The sequence below is a fragment of the Palaemon carinicauda genome, chromosome 8 (assembly GCF_036898095.1).
Source record: "Palaemon carinicauda isolate YSFRI2023 chromosome 8, ASM3689809v2, whole genome shotgun sequence".
NCBI classification, from domain to species: domain Eukaryota; kingdom Metazoa; phylum Arthropoda; class Malacostraca; order Decapoda; family Palaemonidae; genus Palaemon; species Palaemon carinicauda.
Window position 1 is genome coordinate 130,819,132 of NC_090732.1, and position 18,724 is coordinate 130,837,855.

The 18,724-nt window shown below is 44.3% G+C and overlaps 1 protein-coding gene across 2 annotated transcripts in view; it reads right to left on the bottom strand.

The window, feature by feature from the left end:
- LOC137645932 (structural maintenance of chromosomes protein 5-like) overlaps positions 1-18,724 on the bottom strand; it is a 208,316-nt gene that overhangs the window by 9,208 nt on the left and 180,384 nt on the right. The window lies entirely within an intron of this gene.

The window sequence follows — 18,724 nt, forward strand, 5'->3', positions numbered from 1 at the left end:
GTGCAAGAAATAGGAATAATGGCAAGCAATTGTGACGCAAGCAGTTCCGACAGGCCCTCCTGCTATCTGCAGTAGGTGAGTCAGCATATGAAGCTTCATTTATGGTGGAAAACAGGGGAGGGTGGGCTGTGGCACCCTAGCAGTACCAGCCAAACTTAGCCGAGTCCCTTATCAGGCAGCGAAGAGCAGTGGGAAGAAACCCCCCTTTAGTTTTATGTTGGCCAACTCCCAAAATTGGGGAAAGTGCCACCATGGAAAATAGACAGATGAAATATATATATATGCCTTACAAGAAATACTGAATTTTCTGACAAAACCATTTGTTCCTGCACAAATACAAACCCTTTGCTATTCATAGGTATCACTCACTCAACGCTACGAGTCCTAAGACTTTACACAATACCTTCCCTAGAAGAGATATTGGGGACGTAACAAAGTATTATTTCTATACTTAGGATGCACAAGGGAAATGAGTCTTACCTGGAGAGAGGTGAGGTCAGCTGCTGCTGGATTCCCCAGAGGGGGAAAAGGTGAAAGGAAGAAAGGAGCCAGTCATTCTTACTCATTCACCCCAGACTAACCCAGGTAACCTCAGCCCTCAACCCTCTACTATTTGTCCATCAAACAGCTTGAGCTCATGTCTAGACCACTTGTGCAACCACCACAGGATCAATGAAAAATGTATCCATATTGGTGTGGGTTATGTTTTACAGGTAGTGGCAGTGAAGGTCCTTTGATGTTTCCACATGCCCGCTTGTAGTACCTGCGCCACAGAATATCACAAATTTTAAGTAATTTGTATTGCTCCTAACAGTACTTACCTCGAACTACTTTCTTAGGAATATCTGGGATCTCCTTCCAACTGACCAGAGTTTTGTGTAGTTTACCCTAGTCCTGTTTTCTGTGGGGGTCAACCTCAGGCGGAGTGATACGCGCCCTGAGGCTAACCCCGGGTCAGGGAGCATGCTTTCTCAGGTCTCGACCTCCAGTAAGTTCTCTGGTCGCGTCGCGATAACTTCTCGACGCTCTCCTTAATCCCAGTGCGACTCTTTGTCTCGCGTGGTCTCCACGTGGTATACTTGTATCCTTCCCTCGTGTCTCCGCGGTCCCACGTGGTACCTTTGTGCTTCCCTTGTTCCTTCCCTTGTGTTCCTGTGTCTTACGGTGTGTTACTAGTGCGTAATGGAGCATCCCGTTGTCCTGGGCCTATGGCCGGAAAATTGTGTGGTGCTTCTCTTTCGAAACCGGAGGTGGACCTGCACTCCTTGTGTTCGTCGTGTAGGGGCAGTGTGTGTTCCCCTACGGACACGTGCCCGGAGTGCGAATCGTAAAACAAAGTTCAGTGGGTGCGCTTCGGCACGAAGAAGGCACCCAAGAGGTCCCCTAAGAAGGCGAGCATCTCCTCTCTCCTTGCGTCTCCAGGAGCGTCATGATGACTTTGGCCACTACTGGGTGTAAGGACCACTCGGCTCAAACTACTTGTCCCATCCTGCTGAGGCCGTCGGCCAGGACGTTCCTTTTTCCCGGAATGAACCTTGCTGAGATCTTGATCTGCTCCACCTCGGCCCATTCCAGAAGTTCCAACGTGAGGTCGCACAACTCCTTCGATTTTAGTCCTCCCTGCTTCTTTATGTAGGCCACCATCGTGGCGTTGTCGCACATCAGTGCCACGGTGTTCCCCCGGAGTAGATTGACGAACTCTAGGCACGCTCTTCGAACTGCCCTCATTTCTAGGACGTTTATGTGTTGAGCCTTCTCCTCGTCCATCCATTTTCCTCTTGCTGGCCTTCCGAGGAGGTGGGCAACCCACCACCCCTTGGATGCGTCCGTGAACAGGAGCATCTCGGGAGGGTCGGCTGCAAAGGGCATTCCCTCGAGTGTGTTCGATCTGCTGCGCCACCACTCCAGGACGTTGCAATGCCCTTGACGTCATAAGCTCTTGGTCATTTGGATGGAGGAGGGTCTGCATTGAGAGCAAACTCGATTATCTTCCGAATCCATGAGGAAACGGTATTCCTTGTGACCCTCCTTTTGACCTTCCCCATGCGGACAAACAGTGCTGATACACCGGGGTGAGCTGCTGCCATTCTTTCAAGGTAACACATCAGATTCCTCAATGGGCAAAGTACCAGTTGGTTTGGATCTTCCGCTACAGAATGAAAACAATTTATCCGGGATGGGCTGAACCTAGGGTCCAGCACAGACGGAGATTGAGTCTTCGCAATGAACTTGGGGACGAAGCTGAGAATTACTTCCCCCCATCTCCTAGAGTGGGAGACATCGGAAGATAGACAATACAGCTCACTAACTCTTGACTGAAGCCAAAGCGAGTAAGAACACCGTCTTCCCCGTGAGGTGGCGATCTGTTGCTTGGTGTAATGGCTCGAAAGGACCCTTCAGACACCGAAGGACCCGAACCATATTCCAAGGAGGAGGGGTAAGTTTTGACTGGGGACAAATAATCTCATAACTCTGTATGAGTAAGGAAAGTTCCAACGAGGAGGGAATATCTACTTTCAGTTTAAAGGTTGAGTGGTTGCCTTTGACTGCCTTAACTGAGAGAAGCATTCCTTCCCAAAGGTGTACAAGGAACTCTGCTAAAGTTGGAGCAGTGGCATCGAGGGAAGAGATACTCCTTCCACAACACCAATCACAGAAAACTGACTACTTCGCCTGGTAGACTGATGCTGTGGGGAGTCTCAGGTGTCCAGCCATTTTTCACGTAACTCGTTGCAAAAGGCCTCTCGGTGAGGTGCTGGACAGTTTCCAGGCGTGAGGACAAAGCGAAGATACAGCTTTGTGTGAATGTTGGTATGTGGTTGAGTAGATCGTGACATGGAGTTCTCTCGCAACCTCCATGAGGAGTTGCAGAAGGTCTGGCATGATGCCACAGCAGAGCTATTAGAGTCATTAGTAAGTTCTTGCTTACTCGGACCTGGTTGAGGACTTTTCTCCTCTGACGAAACGGGGGGAACGCTTACACATCTAGGTTCTCCTCCGGTGCTGGAATGAATCTGACCAGAAAGTCTGGGGATCCAGGACTGGGGAGCAATACAACGGGAGCCTGGAGTTCAGGGCTGTTGCGAACAGATTCAGAGTCGGGAAACTCCAAAAAGTCAAGAATTTGTTAGCTACTAGCACATTCCGCTTGTTTGGAAGGAAGCGAGCCAATAAGGTCACCGAGTTGTCTTCTGCCAATCTGAGTATCTCTACTGGTAAATTGCACAGCGGATTTGAAAAGGTATTGCCTTGCTTGATTAGGTAAACTTTTACCGTGGTATTGTCACTCATCAATACCACGGTGTGCTCTGCCAGGAACTCTTGGGACTGTTGGAGGGCAAGGGAGGCTGCCCTTATCTCTATGAGATTTATGTGATGATATCTTTTGAATTTGGACCATTAGCCAGAGATGAGGTGCAGTATGTGAGCCCCGCATCCCCACCCTTCTTTTGACGCCTCCAGAAAGAGGATCAATTACGGGGAATTAACAAAAAGATCCACCCCTTTGCAGTGGTTTTGGCCTGCCAGCCACCATTTAAGGTCCGAACGTTCCTCCTGTCCTATGTGGACTGAAAGAACCCTGGAATCAGTGCATTGATTTCAATGGGATTTTAGACGCCACTGGAGAGATCTAATCCTGAGGCGACTGTTGGGAACTAGACAGGCCAGAGAGGAGAGGTGACCAAGCAGCCAGAGCCAGCTCTGTGCTGGGAGTTTTCTCGTCTAAGGAAGGGCTGTGCCAACTAGACAGGCCAGAGAGGGAAGGTGACCGAGCAGCCGCAGCCAGCTCTGTGGTGAGAGCTCTCCTCGTCTAAGCAAGGACTGTGCTACCTTCCTCAGTCTCTGAATCCTTTTGTCTGATGGGAATGCTTTGTGCCTTGTGGTGTCTAATAGCATGCCCAGATATACCAGTTTCTGAGAGGGGAACAGATGATACTTCTCGAGGTTTACCACGATCCCCAGATCCTGGCAAAACCTTAGAAGCTAGTATTGGCAGCAAAGAAGGGTCACTGCCAAGTCTGCCAGAATCAGCCATTCATCCAGGTATCATAGGTGATGGATGCCAAATCTATGGGCCTAAAATGACATGAGTGGATACATTGTGAACACCTGGGGTGCTGTGGAAAGACTGAAACACAGCACCTAGAACTAGTAATGCTTCTTGTCTACCATGAATCTTAGATACTTCCAGGGAGACGGATGGATTGGGATCTGGAAGCATGCGTCCTTCAGGTCTAGAGTGCACATGAAGTGTGTTAACTGTCTCCATCCTGAATGGGGTCAGTTCGACAAACCTGTTAAGGGTTGAAAGGTCAATGACTGGTCTCCAGCCTCCAGACACCTTTCTCACATGAGTGTCGACTGTAAAAGCCTGGGGACCCGTCGAGGATCCTTTCTCCAACATGGTTTGGACTTCTGCCAGAAGGGCTAACACCTGTGCGGATCCCTTCACTTCGGAGTTTGATGGAAGTGGCACTCAAGTCAGTGGAGGGAGAGATAGAGTGAATGGGATGCAATACCCTGGACGAATCGCCTTGAGTTCAAGGTTCGGCCCCATGATGCAGCCACCTCTGCCAGCAGCTTTACAGGCATTACCCTAAGGGGGACTTATGGGAGGACTGCCCATCCTAGTGGGATTGGCCACGGCCAGATCCCCTCTTACCCCTACCTCTATGTAATACATTTTGCCTCGAAAGTACTACTTAAACACCTTGCACCCCTGCTCTTTTAAATTCCTAGCCCTCTTCGTCAGCAGTTTGATAGCTGGTCTCCTTTGTGACTGAGAAAGGTAAGGCTTTCTGGATGAGAATCCTGGTTGGACCTTCTCCACTTCTCGGCCACCTGCTCGACATCCTCAGGATTGAACAAGGAGCTCCCCTTGAAAGAAGTTTCTGAGCCTCGCCACTTCGGCTTGAGGGAGTTGCCTATGGAACTTCCCTATGACAGTGTCCTTCCTCTTCAGAATGATGTTGGCCCAAAGGTTCACCACTTAAGAGAGGAATTCAATTTCCCAAGTGCTGGATAATAGGATAGTCTCCAAAGACTTCCTTGTGGACTCCCAAATGAATGAATGATTTGAAGTTTTCTGGCATCATGACATCAAAGATCATTGACGCCGATATAGTTTATTATAAAAAAGAAAGAAAAAAAAAAATCTATTAAAACCATAAAAGCCTTTATGTTACAAAAGTTGTATAGCTTCCAGAAGACTTACTTCTGAAAAAATCTAAAAATGCCACTAGCATTGTACGACACATCATGTCCATTGATCTTGGCAAGGATGCCCCTCCCATCCCCACCTCCAGCAGATATCAGTTTCTTTCTGTGCTATAAGTGGGGCATTCGATTAACAAATGCCTCACTGTCCAGGGCATTAAACTGTCATCGCATAATGTTGGTGTTGGCCAGCCAGCAGAAACCTGTGTGTCATTCAAGTGTGACCGAAGTGGCAATGACAAAGAGTAGTCTTCTACTTTCGGGGCATCCGGTTATACCTCCAAGGGAATATAACATTACTTATTTCTCTCATCTTATTTGCAGCTATACTATTTCAATGCTGTTGCCAAATATTATAAATAAAATTCTTATTTGTAGGTAATAAATCATTACAGGGAATGGGATACCTTCTTGGTAGCAACTCGGCTGCAGCATTCTCTGCCAGTGAATCTGCCCTCTCATTTCCAGACACACTTACGTGTGCCAGAACCCAGCAAAATTGAACTTTTATACAGTTAACTCCCCGTTAACACAAGTTCTGTTAACCCGATTTCGAAGTTACACGAGTTCAAAATTATTGAGATATATTCTCTTAGCACAAAATGTTTGATGTTACACAAGTGGAATTTCCCGACTAAGAGCGGGAGAGAGGTTAATAAGAATCTATTTAAGTTTACAAACAAATTTTAGTTTTTAATGTAGTACCAAAAAAGTAATATAATTTAAATTTATATTGTGAAAAATAAACTTAATTGTTACATTTACCAATATTTATATTCAATATCATTGTTTACATCGCATATGTAGATGGCTGTGGATCATCAGCTCATTCCTCTGTTGTTGTTCGATACGAATTTTAATAAGAAACTGGTCGAGAGTAAAGTAAAAGTTTATATTGTGTCGCATTTATCTGACAGTTTCTAAAGAAACAAATATTCCTGTTAAATCTGTTCTGTCTGTATAGCAAGGCTCACACACACACACACGAGAGAGAGAGAGAGAGAGAGAGAGAGAGAGAGAGAGAGAGAGAGAGAGAGAGAGAGAGAGAGAGAGAGAGATTAAAAGGAAAAAAATATGTTAAGATCTGTAATTTATTTATTGAAATGAAAGAAAAATAAATCGCTAACGTGTGTGTGATGCGCAGTAGCATTGTGCGTCCCTACATACCCGAAAGTACTGTTCATTATTTTTCAACTTGAATATGTACTTATTGATTAAAATTAATTGTAAATAAATAATTATTAGACTAAAAGGAAAAATATGTTACAATCTTTTATTTAATCACCGAAATAAAAGAAAAATATATCGCTAATGTGTTAGAGATGTATAAGTAGTAGCATTGTGTGTTCACATATACCAGAAAGTACTGTTCATTGTTTTTTTTTAACTTGAATTTATACTTATTGATATAAAATTGTAAATGAATAACTATTAGACTAAAAGGAAAAATATGTTATGATCTGTTAATTTATTTACCGAAATGAAAGAAAATAAATCTCTAATGTGTTTGGTCAATAGTTTTCTGTTTAAAACTTATTCTTACCGGGTTTTGAAAAGGCTAAAATAATGGCTAGTTCCAAAACACTTGGATGACTATGTTCAAGCCATATTCTGTTAATAATGCTTAAAATAAATAACTGTATTAACAGGTACATGCTTAATCATTGCATACAGAATTCCGAGTCCAGGGGCTGTAACATTACAAGTATTAAGTGCGGAATCAAATTCATTTTTCTATAAAAGGAGAATTATTTGACTCTTCCCTTCCTGTTGCAAAACTTAACATTTTCTTTTCTTCAATGCTCCTATACTGGTAACCAGGAGCTGCTTCACACTTGCATGACTCATTTTAGAAATGATCAGCTAGGGCATTGCTAACCTCATTTGCTTTACTCACATAATGACCGTTCACCTTCAAAACTGGAGGTGGGTTTGGGGTATATTTGCCTGATATTTTTATTTTCCTCCATACAGAAGATGGTGGTGTTCTACTGTTGACTGAGGAAATAAAAGATGCCCAAGATTGGTGCCTAACTTCTTTCATTGCATGATGCAACTATGCTCTACATTTTTTGAATATAAAATTTTCTGTACAGCATCTATGCAATCAAGTAAAAAAATTTCTTATGGCTCAGTGCAAAGCAGTTAATTTTAAAGACCATCATGGGACTAGTCATTATTTGAATAACCTTATGGTCTGTGGAATTGAATTGACTCCTGCTGTATGTACAGTTCCATTCAGTAAGTCTATGCCATCATCTACACTTTCAAATTGTTCTGCATTCCCTTCAATTTAACTTAACCCCAAAAATTTATTCCAGTCTGCCTTGTCAAGGTTCCATCATGGCGATCTCTGTAAGGGTGGATCATTGTTCGTATTTATAATTGGAGCATGATCACTAGTATGCCAATCATCAAACGTTCTCCATTCAAAATCGAGAAGGCAGTTAAGAGTTTGCAACTGGAAGGTCGATGCATGATAGGGTACCTGTCTGAACATGAAAGTGTGTGGGCTCTCCTGTATTAAGGAGTCCCATATCTTCATTTTCTGCAATTAATGAAATAATATTGCCCCTTATGTTTGCTGAAACATCGCTCCACAAAGGAAGTCTACCATTCAAATTTCACAGTAAGATTGAGGGAGTTATACAATCTTTGCCTGCAGAGGGGAACATCTCAACGAACATATATAAGACTTCCGCCATGTCTCCCTACTCATTGATTATATAGTGTCCTGTACCTGATATATTTGCAAGGACAGCTTGCTCTCCTGTAGATATACAATTATGGGGGAGTGCTTGTGAATGAGGAGCTTAGGTACTTCATATTTAGCCCTGAGACCTTGACAGTTCTACTATGAAATTGAAGAGAAAATAAAAGTTTAATTTTAGGAAGATTCCTTAGGTCTTCCTATCAGAGTTTTTTAAAATTGATATGAGTCTGATACTCTCTTTGAAAAAGTAGCATTTGCTAAGCTTGGTTTAAGGTTTTTCTGGGCTCGAACCTGTGCCGCCCAGTGAATAAGCTCCATTTAGCACTTATTCTTAGGTAATTTACTGCTAAATATACCAGAGAAAAAATGTAAAGGAGTGCTAGGTTAACAAGCTCGCTCACCTATTGGTGTCGGTATAAAATTGGGCGTATATTCCAGAGGTCCCGCACTATTTAGATTAATCCACGACAGAGAACCCCAATAGAGGAGAGCCGTTCAACCTCACTCGGTACTACTACAATGCATCCGCTCAGAACCCTACTCCTTTTAGCACGACTTGTGCAGTAACCCGCATTTTTCTGGTGCTCTCGAATTTTGGATATTTTCTAGTGAATTATGGCTTCTTCGTCGGTTTCCCAGGAGACACCGTCTAAGTTAAGTACCAAGCTGGGTTTTACTGTGTTTTGAGCAACCTAGATCGTTTAATATTTATATTATAGGAGTTTATTCTCTTCGTTCATACCGATCTTGCTTGATTTCACTACAGTTGGTACTCCTGTTTTTGAGAGCTTTTAATTTTCACTTGCGGTGTTACTATGTGTATTATTTTTATTATCAAATATTATTTGTTATTGTGAATATTCATTATTTAGCGTTTAGAATCCTCGTGGTTCAATTTTTGGGCCGATATCATTTACGTATCGCTATGGCTGCCGACCGTGCTAAGGCGGCAATGTTATTTTAGCCATCAGGTGTGTCTTTTGTGATTTAATTATTTATGTTGCATGCCTTGCCCAAAAATTTTCTATGTGTTTATTCATATATTTAACGCTATTATTATAATGAATATTTGTGCCATTACTCCGTTTGATCTGTCTGGTTGGGGATCGTCAGTTGGTAGCCCTGCTGCCTCGTATCACGTGATCCTCCCCCACGCTTCCCCTCTAGCTAGGTGGGAGACTAGGCTTCTCCCCCCTCCACTAAGGGACCGTTGCCTTCCCTCCTTTTAGAGGGGGTAGTTAAGTGTTTATGGACTTTGTCCTCCGGGTGGCCCGGCGGTTTCGTCTCTGTCTAGTCTGGTTGGCCACCGGTCAACAGAGTTGGATCCCGGTGCACCTTATTTTATATTCACTTTTCATTCTGGCTTATGTTATACGAAACCCTCCGGGTTCGATTGGCAGTTCTTAGTTACAGTTCCGCCCCCCTATTATTTTATAACATTTCCTATGATGATTATATATGACAGATCACTACCCCGGAGTCCCTAAAGGAATTGGTATTGAATATACCTTTATTTCCCGGCCCGGGGTTTACCCCACCCCGGGAAATCAGACACTATGTGTCTTAATTCCTTGTTATTGCATCCTTTTTTATGCTCCCGGCTTGACCGGAATGGATGGCTATACTTTAGTTTCAAGTTAGACTTATGTTTAGGCCCGGGACCTCCGGTCCCGCCCCTATGTAAGCATATTACAGTTAAGCTCTAACCTTGCGTTAGACCTATGTTAGGCCCGGGTCCTCCGGACCCGCCCCTATTTAAAAAAAAAAAAAAAAAAAAAAAAAGTACAGTTAAGCTCTAATCTTGTGTTAGACCTATGTTAGGCCCGGGTCCTCCGGACCCGCCCCTACTTAAAGAATAGTACAGTTAAGCTCTAATCTTGTGTTAGACCTATGTTAGGCCCGGGTCCTCCGGACCCGCCCCTACTTAGAAGAATAGTACAGTTAAGCTCTATTCTTGTGTTAGACCTATGTTAGGCCACTTAAAGAATAGTACAGTTAAGCTCTAATCTTGTGTTAGACCTATGTTAGGCCTGGGTCCTCCAGACCCGCCCCTACTTAAGAGAATTACAGTTTCTCATATACTATTCTTTTTACAGATGGTGCATTGTCTGACGCCGGCCTGTGCAGCTGTTTTGCACCAGCCTTGTGGCCACTCCGTCTGCCGATCTCACGCCCCTTGTGGGGTTCAACTGGAAGACGTTGTGGTATGGCACCCGGATAACAGTGTGATTTGCTTCGACCTCATCACTACCCTTGGATCTGACTCGGTGAGTCCCGTTGGCTATATTGCCTTCTTATTTTATTTACTATTAGTAAGATATCTATGGTCTTGAAGGACCATTGGGAGTCTCCCTTTTATAATTCCCACTATTATTTCAGGCATCCCCGGAGCAAAAGTCTGCGGCTCGGGGCACACTGAAGGTGTGGGTTGGTGGGTTTGCCCGGAATGTAAAGTCTAAGCGGCCGTACGTCCTATCTGAGGACTACTGCACCATGGTTTACCCCAACGCCAAGTCTTCAGCTGCTGTGGCTAGGCATGTGGCAGCTCCCATCATTGCCCACATTGATGCCACTATAACGGGTCTCATCGACCCAGAGCAAGATCCATCGGACGCCCCCGGAGGTCTGGAGGACAATGTTGCCTCCATGAACCTGGACGTCGAACCAATGTTGCTAGACGAGCCGGATACAGGTAGGGTGGTAAGTGAGGCAGGTGTGTCCGGCGCTGAGATTCCTATCCTCAGCCCCGCTCTTTCTTCTTCTTCTGATCGCTCTTCCTTTCTTGGATTTTCTGGGGACCGTGATTCGTCTCAACGTTCATACCCGGTTCCCCCTAAGGATAAGTCTACTTCAAGGACCTTACCCAAAGCTCGCAAGCCTCACAAGACTTCTCATGGCTCTAAACATGGTACGAACCCGTCTTCAAAGACCTCTGGTTCCTCCTCTAAGTCTCACGACCCGGGAGTTCCTTCCGCCCCTCCTGCTGCTAGCCCGGGCCTTTCCGAATCAGCTATGCTTCGCATCGTGTCGGAGATGCAGGCAAAGTTGGTTTCGGAGATGCAGTCGAGGATGGACACGATGTTCTCTAACTTCGGTCAGAGAATTGGGGCTTTAGAGCAAGGAGCTCCGGAGAGAGTCCAAAGCTCTCTCATACCGGATGCCTCTAAGCTCCCGCCGTTTGCCAAGAACAACCCCTGGTGGATGGCTCTTCATTCCCCGTTCTCAGACGGAATGTTGACTCTGGAGGGCCTTGGCACTCGTCCTCTAGAGGACTTTGAATTCTTTCCTCCGGGTCTGGCATTTCCATTTCATGGTTATGCCAGACTTACCGAGGAAGCTTTAGTCCGATTAGACAAGGTCCCCAAAGAGACGGTCATCTTCCCGAAGGAGCAAGCCCAATCTGTTTGGGCCAGATTTTTGAATGACATCGGCTGCACTAACACCATGCTGACGCCTTATAAAAGCTCCTTTACGATGTTCTTAATGGACAAGACCACCTTGACTCCATGCGTCAATAAGGTGGCAGAGCTTGCCTTTCAATATGCTCTGGAGGAGAAGCCCTTGCCTCCCATCCGAGAGGTGGATCCAATCTCCCTCCTTCTTCCCTCAGGTATTGAGTGTTGGGACAACGTCCATACCACCTTTACCTCCGGCAAGCTTGCAGCAGACTGTGCCTCAGTCTTGTTTAGTGAGAAGCTTCCCCGTCTCCCGGAATCCCTCATTAAACAGGAATATGATTCCCGCCTACGTGTGGGCCGTACTCTAAACCTGGCCACATCCACGGAGTCGATAGCCTTGACTTACGATACGGAGAGTATTTTTAAGTCTCTCAACAAGGCTACGTTACAGTCTTTATATTATGACTTGTATGACTTCGCTACTGCTAAACGCAGATGTCGCAAGCATATTCTAGCTGAGGCGACGATTAGGCATGAACCTAATAAACTCATCCGGTCCTCCTGTTGGGGTTCAAATCTCTTCCCCGAGGATCTCGTAGAGGAAGTCTTGGCGGAGGCCACTAGGGTTAATCAGAGCCTTAAAGCCCGTTGGGGTTTGACCCCTAAACGCAAGTATGACCCCGCAAATTATCAAGCCCGGGGTAGGAAGAAGCTTAGACCATATACCTCCACCCAGTTCAGGCAACAACAGAGTGCTTCATCCAACTTCCGGCTGCCTCTTCCTCCATCTTCTGTTGCCCCTGCACAGCCTTCCACCTCTCGGGCTCCTTCGGATGACTATGTCACCGTTCTGCTACCTAAGAGCCAGCTTTCTGGTGCCTCCGCCACTTCCCCTGCCTTTAACCAGTCCTACGAGGCTCATAGCTCTTCCCAGAGTTATGGTAGAGGTAGAGGCTACCACCGTGGCTCTAACCAGAACAAAGGCAGGGGAAGAGCCTTTCGCAGAGGAAAGAACTTCCGAGGCGGACGTGGAGGCAACTCCTCAAAGCAATACTGAGGTGCAGCAGGTAGGGGGGAGGCTCTATGCCTTCCGCAACAAATGGAGGTTCAGTCCCTGGGCGTTCAGTATCATCTCCAAGGGACTAGGGTGGAGTTGGATTCAAGGACCTCCTCCTCCGAACAAATTTCGTCAACATTCCACTCCGGACCTGGTCGAATTTGTCCAGGATCTTTTACAAAAGAACGCCATACAAGAAACGAAACATCTGAAGTTTCAAGGTCGGCTGTTCAGTGTCCCGAAGAAGGATTCAGACAAGAGAAGAGTGATTCTAGATCTATCCCTTCTCAACTTGTCCATTCAATGCGACAAGTTTCAAATGCTTACCGTCTCGCAGGTGCGGACCTTACTTCCCCGTGGGGCCGTCACCACCTCTATCGATCTTACAGACGCCTACTATCACGTCCCGATAGCGAGACACTTCCGTCCGTACCTAGGCTTTCGCTTAGGGGACAAAAGTTACTCCTTCAAGGTGATGCCTTTCGGGCTCAACATTGCCCCAAGGATCTTCACAAAGCTAGCAGAAGTCGCTGTTCAGGAACTCAGGAATCAAGGGATTCAAGTAGTAGCCTATCTGGACGACTGGCTCATTTGGTCAGACACCTCCCAAAATTGCCTAAAAGCCACTCACAAAGTCATCCATTATCTTCAATCTCTAGGCTTCCAGATCAACTTCAAGAAGTCCCATCTTCTTCCAAAATCGAAGTTCCAATGGCTCGGCCTGCAATGGGATCTTATATCTCATACTCTGTGTCTTCCCAGACCCAAGAGGTTAGAGATTGCAAGGAACACCAAACGCTTTCTCAAAGACAAAGTAAGTTCCAGACGACTCCAAGAGAAGATTCTGGGGTCCCTTCAGTTTGCCTCAGTGACGGATCTTCTTCTGAAGGCAAAATTGAAAGATATCAATCGTGTCTGGCGTTCGAGGGCGAACCGGAAGCTCCGGGACAGGAAAGTCCGCCTTCCTCCCATTCTACGGGAAAGACTTCTTCCTTGGACAAGAGCAAACAGTCTGTCGAAGTCAGTTCCCCTTCGATTTCCGCCTCCGGAATTAATCATTCACACAGACGCATCCCTATCAGGTTGGGGCGGCTAGTCTCAGCTCAAGAAAGTTCAAGGTCTTTGGACTCCCTTGTTCCGCCATTTTCACATCAATGTGCTAGAGGCCATGGCAGTTCTTCTAACCCTGAAACGTCTCGCTCTTCCCAAGAAACAACACCTTCGTCTGGTCCTCGACAGCGAAGTGGTGGTCCGCTGCCTCAACAGAGGCGGGTCAAAGTCAGGGCCTCTGAACCATGTTCTAGTAGCCATATTCTCCCTAGCAGCCTCGAACCGTTGGCATCTTTCAGCTGTCCACCTGGCGGGAGTCCGGAATGTAGTGGCAGACGCCCTGTCCCGGACCTCCCCTCTAGAATCGGAATGGTCACTCGATCTAAAGTCATTTCGGTGGATTCTCTCTCAGGTTCCCGGTCTCCAAGTGGACCTCTTCGCCACGGAATCCAACCACAAATTGAGAGTATATGTGGCTCCCAATCTAGACCCTCAGGCTTACGCCACAGACGCCATGTCACAGAATTGGGACAACTGGGAAAAGATTTATCTCTTTCCCCCGGTGAATCTTTTGCTGAAAGTTCTAGACAAACTGAGATCCTTCAAGGGACAAGTAGCCTTGGTTGCACCCAACTGGCCCAAGAGCAACTGGTATCCTCTCCTGCGGGAGTTGAGATTATACCCTCACCCGATACCCAATCCGGTTCTGTCTCAGATAGTACAAACACGCGTTGTGTACGCTTTCTCAAACATTCAGAGCGCCCTAACTTTATGGACTTTATGAAGTTTGCGGCTATGCATGGTGCCAATATTGATCCTCAAAACACCTTGTTCCTAGAATCGGATAAACGGGATTCCACCATCCGTCAGTATGACTCTGCAGTTAAAAAGTTGGCAAAATTTTTAATAGACTCAGACGTGAACTGTATGAACTTGAACCTTACAGTCACTTTCTTTAGATCTTTATTAGAATCAGGTCTGGCAGCCAATACTATCACCACTATTAAATCGGCTCTGAAAAAGATCTTCCTAGTGGGTTTTAACATAGACTTAACCGACTCTTTGTTAGCTTCAATTCCGAAAGCTTGTGCCAGACTGAAACCGGTTACTCGTCCTACCCCGGTGACCTGGTTCCTTAATGACGTACTCAAATTGGCTTCTGATACCATTAACAGTTCTTGTGATTACATGCCCCTTCTCAGGAAAACACTTTTCCTAGTGAGCTTGGCTTCCGGGGCAAGAATTTCTGAATTGGCAGCCTTGTCGAGAGACCCGGGTCATATTGACTTTCTGCCTTCAGGAGAGGTCCTTCTTTCTCCTAACAAATTCTTTTTGGCTAAGAATGAAGACCCTCAAAACAGATGGACCTCCTGGAAAATTGTTCCCCTCACGCAAGATCCGTCGCTGTGCCCTGTCACTACTCTTAGGTCTTATCTATCCCGGACCTCCTCTAACTCCTCGGGGCCTCTATTTGTTAGAGAACAAGGCGGTACCATTACTATTAAAGGGATCAGGCAACAAATTTTGTATTTTATTAAACAAGCTAACCCTGACTCTTTTCCTCTTGCACATGATATCAGGGCGGTTGCCACCTCGGTGAACTTCTTTCACCACATGAATTTTACAGACCTTTCCAGGTATACAGGGTGGAAATCACCGTCAGTGTTCAAGAAACACTACCTTAAACATTTGGAAGCCCTAAAATTTTCTACAGTAGCCGCAGGGAGCGTAGTTACTCACGAGTAACTCACAGGTTAATGCCTTGAATCTTTATCTCTCCCTCTTACCTGCCTCATTTATACCCTATTGTATTCGTTGGTCTCGCACCTGAATACTGTTATTATATTTGTAAATTTTATGCTCCTGAGTATCTGTATATATTATCACTCACGGCATTATTATACCTACCTTATTGGATTTATGTTCATATTTAAGATACCCTTATAATTGTTTTTTGGTACTCATCTCTGATTAAAGCATCCTGTATTTCTCTTACGCTTATGTTTTTTCCTTTATTTTGCAAGTTTGGTGACATTTTTCTCTTGTATAGATTCACTGGGCGGCACAGGTTCGAGCCCAGAAAAGGGATTTTGACGTAGATTCACTGGGCGGCACAGGTTCGAGCCCAGAAAAGGGATTTTGACGTAGGAAAAATCTATTTCTGGGCGAAGGACCTGTGCCGCCCAGTGAACCCTCCCAGCTCCTCTCCCTTGGAGTCCCCAAACTTTGGGTGCTAAGGAGTTGGGTTCTGAGCGGATGCATTGTAGTAGTACCGAGTGAGGTTGAACGGCTCTCCTCTATTGGGGTTCTCTGTCGTGGATTAATCTAAATAGTGCGGGACCTCTGGAATATACGCCCAATTTTATACCGACACCAATAGGTGAGCGAGCTAGTTAACCTAGCACTCCTTTACATTTTTTCTCTGGTATATTTAGCAGTAAATTACCTAAGAATAAGTGCTAAATGGAGCTTATTCACTGGGCGGCACAGGCCTTCGCCCAGAAATAGATTTTTCCTACGTCAAAATCCCTTTTCTTAGCAGCCTTATTCATATGTCGAGAGGGATGGTGTACCTTGACATTTATTTTTTATATATTAAAATTTTTTTAAATTTCACTATCTTTGTCAGAAAGAATATCCTACTTAATTGCTATAGGAATTATTGTATTTCTTATAGGAGGGGAGAGGGATGGTGGTCTCCCTCTTTTTCGACTGAAAGATAGAGAGCTATTAGGGTTATGTATTCACCATGACAGGTACATTTGGTAGCTCTCTAGCATAAGATACCTTCCTTAGATGCTGCCTGAGACGAGAGCCTTGGGCTGTTCGTCTGAGGTGTGGCAGACCTAAAGGAAGGAGGTGGTGCCTTTTTAACAAGAGGCACAGAATCTAAATTACGAGGCTTGGTAATAGCCATAGGCGGTAATTCAGCAATAGAATGCTTTACATTACCTGCTCTTACTTGTATTGCAATTTTTCATGGATGTCCTGCATCCTTAGATTTTAAGGCCTTGGCGTAACTCTTGGTTTTGGTTAGAATTCACCTAGCATATCCCACAGTGATATGCTTTACATCTGACTTTTGAACAGCTGCATCTTCTGTTTGAGTTGAATTGAATTCAATTCTTCTGTTTGATGTTGAGGACATTTCCTGTTGGTGAGCTTGTGATCCTGGCTACAATTAGTGCGCCTAGCAATATTAGTGCAGGGTCCATGCTCAGGATCAGAACAATTGTCCCAGATATTTACATTTTTACATATCCTAGATGGATGACCAAATCTGAAAGAATTAAAGCACTGAAATAATTTCTGTACATACGAGAAAACTGGTATTCTCTCATTTCAATGTATAAATGAGAGGGTACATCATGGTCTTCAGAAATGAAAATAATCATTAGTTCTTGGAATCTTAGGAACCTTCCATATTTCTTTTGTGCACAAATCTAAGATTTCATCCTTGCTAAAATCATATAGGTCTTTGTAAAAAATGACTGCTCTTCTTTAGCTAAAATTCAAATGCAGTTTGATATCCACCCTAAGATCTCTTTCAATTTTTACATTATTTAACATAAAAACATTGTGTTTTAGATCTAGCATTAATTAAGATTGATTTCTTGCCAAATCTAGAAATGTTTCCATGCTCCATGGTACCCACTTTCCTTTGTATTATCTTACTACATTTAAAGTAATTAAATTATTCTGCCTTAGATGTTGCAATTAGCCATATTGATGGCTTAGGTCACTCTGACACCAGTCACTGGGGAAATATACATCCAGGTTTCCAGGAGCTGCATTGCATAGCGCTCCGGGAATCTCCCAATTATCAATCTTTATTTTGGAAATCTCACACACTGCCTTGAAAGCTTCCTAATGATTAATGAAAGAGATCCATGCTTCCCATTTCTCAATACTTTCTTTGAAATTCATCCTTATTTCATGAATTCTACTATAAGGTTTAAAAGTCGTCCACAATGCTTCATAATGGCAATTTATTGGTATGTCACATTTGTGGATGACCTTTAATTTCCTTACATTTCCATCTAGTTTCAGAGCATTTGAAGAGCGGTCAACAAAATTTTCCTTAATTATACTAGCAGAAGTCATCAACAGTGTCGGGGATGAGTCAGCATATAGAGGGGGGGGGGGTTGTTGTCAGCAGAATCCATAAGAAAGAAAGGGCCATATTTAGTTTGTATTTGTTTGATTCACCTGCTTGAGAATATTAAGGCATAACATGTTTGAAAGAAAATTTGCACTTCCCACTATTGGCACAATGCGAGTATACTTCCCAGATGAGTCCATGCCATACCCTACCTGAATGATAGCATCAAAACAGATACAGTGGAACCTCTACACACGAACGTATCTACATCCGAATTTTCCAACATCCGAAGTAAAATTCGAGCAAATTTTTGACTCTACACCCGAATTTTATTTCGACACACGAAGTAGCAATTTTCGTCGTACCGGTTGTATCCGAATTTTTCGACACGCGAAGTACAATTCGAACACGTTCCTACTCTACACCCGAATTTTTTTTTCGACACCCGAAGTAAGCAATACTCGTATGCGTAGTCGGTGCTCATAGCGCCTGATGTGTTTTTTATTTCCGCCAATAGAAAGCAGCACTTCAACCTCGGAGGGACCCTCAATTAGCGTGGCTTGGGTCAGTCCTCTGTTCTCGTTGGCTTTATGTGGTTGTGCCCTGTGCGTTCTGCTATTAATTGTGTTTTAATCGTGATTTTTTACATTCATCCTTTTACGGTATTTTACGAAAATCATGGGTCCTAAAAGGCTTAGTTTCGCAAGTGGTAGTGGTAGTGGTGAGAAAAGGAATAAGGGAATGCTTTCTTTAGAAGTAAAGCAAGGAATTATTGAAAAGCATGAGCGTGGCGTCCGTATGAGTGAACTTGCAATAAGTTCCGCGCAAATAAAAGAGGTGTTAGGAAAATATCAAGACGTGGTCGACTTCATCGACAAATACCATCCAAAGAAATTGCAGGTTTGTCGTGTAGCTGCGCAGTTTGATGATGTTTCCCTAACTTATTTTCGAAACATTCTGAAAAGCTGTACCAAGCAACTTTCTATCGATAGCTTCTTTAAAAAAACTACGAAGCGAACTCGTGATGAAGAGGAAGGAAGTGGTTCAAAGAAAACAGGAAAGAGTGAAGAGAAAAAAATTCAATCAATTTTAAGTGTAGAGAGTGAAAGTGATTAAAATTAATCATCAAAAAGAAAAAAAGAAAATGTAAAAAAAAAAAATATAAATTATAAAAAAAAAAAAGCTAA